Raw genomic sequence first — 4,068 nt, 5'->3', positions numbered from 1 at the left:
AAAAACATATTCCTTGTGGTTTCTGTTATTATATCAAATCATCTGTTGGAGAAAAGTATAACAAACTTGAACATTATCGTGGAAAAAATGCTTCACAAGAGTTTGTAAAACGATTAGAAAAGGATTGTATAAGACTCACTAAATTAATGAAAGAAACAAATGAACCGATGAAATTAACCAAAGAAGAAAAATTAGAATTTAGAATGAACAATATCTGTCATATTTGTGAGGGGGAAATTAAGGAGTCTAAAGTTAGAGGCCATTGTCATCTTACTGGTAAATATAGAGGTCCCGCTCATTCCTGTTGTAATCTTAATTATAAATTACCTTCTTTTATTCCAGTCTTTCTTCACAACAGCGCCAACTATGATACACATCTATTTATAAATGAACTTTCAAAAACACCAGGGAATATTTCTGCCATAACAAACACAAGTCAAAAGTATATTTCATTTTCAAAAATGATATTCACAAAACCTTTAACTCGTATTAGGTTTCTAGATTCTTACAAGTTTATGGGAACACCACTAGCCTACCTCGCATCAAATCTAAACTCCACGGACTCTTTTCCAAATCTTAATTCATTCTTTCCAAAAGAGGAAATTCTCACTAAAGAGGAAATTCAGATTAAAGAGAGAATTCAAAGTAAAGAGGAAACTGTAATTAATGAAGAAATTCTAACTGAAGATGAAATTCTAATCATAAAGAAAATTCGAACAATGAATGAAATTCTAACTAAAGAGGAAATTCTGATTAAAGATGAAATTCTGATTAAAGAAGGAATTCTTACGAGAGAGGAAATTCAAACAAGGAATGAAATTCAAAGTAAAGAGAAAATTCTTACAAGTAAGGGAATTTATCCTTATGATTATATGGATTCATTTATGAGATTTAAAGAAACACAACTTCCATCAAAAGAAAGTTTCTATAATAACCTTTATGAAGAAGAGATAAGTGATAAGGAATATAAACACGCACAAGAAATATGGAAATTATTTAAGATAAAGAACCTTGGAGAATATCACGATTTATATCTAAAAACAGATGTTTTATTGTTAGCTGATGTGTTTGAGGCTTTTAGAACACTCTGTCATAATAAAAATTGTTATGGATTAGACCCTGCCCACTATTTCACAGCTCCTGGTTTAGCTTGGAGTGCAATGTTGAAAATGACAAAACAAGATATAGATTTAATCAGTGATGTTGATATGCTTTTGATGATTGAGAAGTCCAAGAGAGGTGGAATATCACAAGTATGTTCAAAAAGATATGCGAAAGCAAATAATAAATATCTCCCAAATTATGATAGTGAAAAAGATAGTAATTATTTGATGTATTTTGATGCTAATAATTTGTATGGATGGGCAATGTCTCAATCTCTACCTTATGGTAAATTAGAGTGGGTGGAAGAAAAGGATTATGAAAAGGCTTTGATGAATATTGTTATTTCTTCTCAAGAGGAATTGAATGACGAAGAAGAAGGTTATTATTTTGAAGTTGATTTGAGGTACCCGAGTGTTCTTCATAATAAGCATAAAGACCTTCCTTTTGCATGTGAGAAAGAAACCCCAAAGAAAGAATGGTTCAGTGATTATCATAAAAGTTTTAATATTAAAGGCAAATCAACAGAAAAGTTATTAACAACATTCTATGATAAAGAGGGATATGTTTTACATCAGAGAAGCTTAAAACAGTTTTTGAGAGAAGGATTGAGAGTAGCTAAAATTCATAGAGTTTTAAAATTTAAACAAAGTCCTTGGGTGAAAAAGTATATTCAATTCAATACAGATATGAGAGCAAATACAAAAGTAAAATTTGAAGGGGACTTTTATAAATTAATGAATAATGCTGTATTTGGAAAGACTATGGAAAATGTTAGAAACAGGCAAAACATTAGATTCGCAACATCTTGGAAAGAAGCTTCGAGATTGATAAATAAACCAAGTTTTGAGAGAGAAGAGGTTTTTTCAGAGAACTTTTCTGCAATTCATATGAAAAAGGAAAGTATTGTAATGGATAAACCAATTTATATTGGAACAGCAGTTCTTGATTTATCAAAGATATTGATGTATGATTATTTGTATAATGACTTAAAGAAAGAGTATGGTGAAAATGTTTCATTGTTGTATATGGACACTGATAGTTTTATCCTAGATATAAAAACTGATGATGTTTATGAAGATATGAAGAAAAATATTGGAGTATATGATACAAGTAATTTCAGCAAGAAGAGTGAGTTATTTTCCAAAAAGAATGAAAAGGTTATTGGTAAGTTTAAGGATGAGTTGGGTGGAAAAGTAATGAGTGAGTTTATTGGATTGAGAGCAAAGGCATATGCTTATAAGTATGGTGATCAGATTGATAAGAGGTTAAAGGGAATAAAGAAATATGTAATAAAGAAATCAATAACTTTTAGAAATTATTATAATTGTTTGATGAATAAGAAAGAAGAATACAGGAAAATGAATACAATAAGAAGTTATAAACATAACATATATAGTGAAGAAGTAAATAAAAAGGCATTAGGAGCCTTTGATGATAAGAGATTTATTTTAGATAATGGAATAGATTGTGTTCCATATGGATATTGTATGATAGAGTGTATAAAATAGATTGCGTTTTAACGATGGGAAGAAGGGTTAGGGTTTTTTAAGGGCTACCGCCGCGTTTTTTCACAATATATAAATGGTTAAACCAAGTATTAATCAAACTAAAGAGTGGAGAAAATCTCAGTCTTGGTATATAAATGGAAAACATAATGAATGTGAAAAATATCAAATAAGTCTTATTGAAAAAATAACTAAAACAAAGGTAAATAAAACAAATAAGCGAATTAATTTAAAAACTAGTAAGTTAGAGGATGTAAAGAAAAAAATGAATATCCTTGAATGGACTGAAAACTTTGATGGTTATCAATTGAACAATGAAAAAACAATTTACTATAATCTCAAAATGATATGTGGCTCAGGAGGTGGTCAAACAAGATCATTAAGAGAAGTTTATCATTTCGTAATGGCACAAAAGGGGTATCTTAAAAAATATAAAGATTCAAATGTTTTGTTTGTCAATATTTTAGATGGGGATTATTGTGCAAAGAAAATTAAACTATTGAAGGAATTTGAGAATGAACAAATCTTTATAGGTTCAATGAGTGAGCTGTTCAACCCCCAGGTTAAAGGGGAGACAAATAAATATACCTTGGGATAGCCTGGTTATATATATACAAAGCCTGGTGTTGGCTTAGTGGTTAGGGTGGCGGCTTGGGATCCCAGTGTCCCGAGTTCGAATCCCGCTCAGCTGCTGAATTAACACCAGGGGGTTGACTCAGCCTGTCATCCTTCCGAGGTCGGCGAAATGAGTACCAGTATACTGGTCCCGGTGTATGCCCCGGTTAGAATAGGTGTACCATATCCCTGTGTTGTAAGAGGCGTCCAGGAAGGGCATCCGACCATAAAACATTGCCTCACAAAAAGCCAAACCCCTGCACAGCAGGGAAAAACGGATAAAAAGGGGGTTTATTTTTAGGGGAAAAAAAAGGGAATCGCTGAAAATCCCCCATTCATTTACATGGGGAAAAGTGAGCCAGAATCAGTATTCTTACCCTACTAGCAAATGTAAAAGGAGAAGAAACACACAATATTACACAAAAAGCAAATATAAAAGATGAAGACAATGCAGAGCTATCCGACTACCGAGCACACGGCAACACTTATACAATTTTACTTCACAGACGGCGCCGACAACACATATACCCAAAGCAAAAGAAAAGGACCACCCTCAAGGATGAGGGGGGTAGGCGGGCCTGGGGCCGAGACCGCGTCGGGCCTACCCGTCTGATGATGAGACGCAAAGTGGCGGTGGCGCCCCAACTCCGCGGGCCTCGCGGACAGTGTCTGGTAGGGGGTGGGAAAGGGGCCCCCTTGTCGCACTATCTCAGCGCGGGGGGAAACAGGAGGGGGGTTGTTGATGCTCGGGGGAAAGGAGGATATCTCCCTGTCTCGGGTCCCGCGACGAGGGTCTCCACCACGACCTCGGTCGCGCCGCCGGCCTCTCCCTCCGCAGCTCCCC

Source organism: Eptatretus burgeri, chromosome 6, assembly GCF_056783735.1.
Source record: "Eptatretus burgeri isolate ZD-2024b chromosome 6, Ebu_testis_v1, whole genome shotgun sequence".
NCBI classification, from domain to species: Eukaryota; Metazoa; Chordata; class Myxini; order Myxiniformes; family Myxinidae; genus Eptatretus; species Eptatretus burgeri.
Note: the sequence above shows the minus strand (reverse complement) of the source record.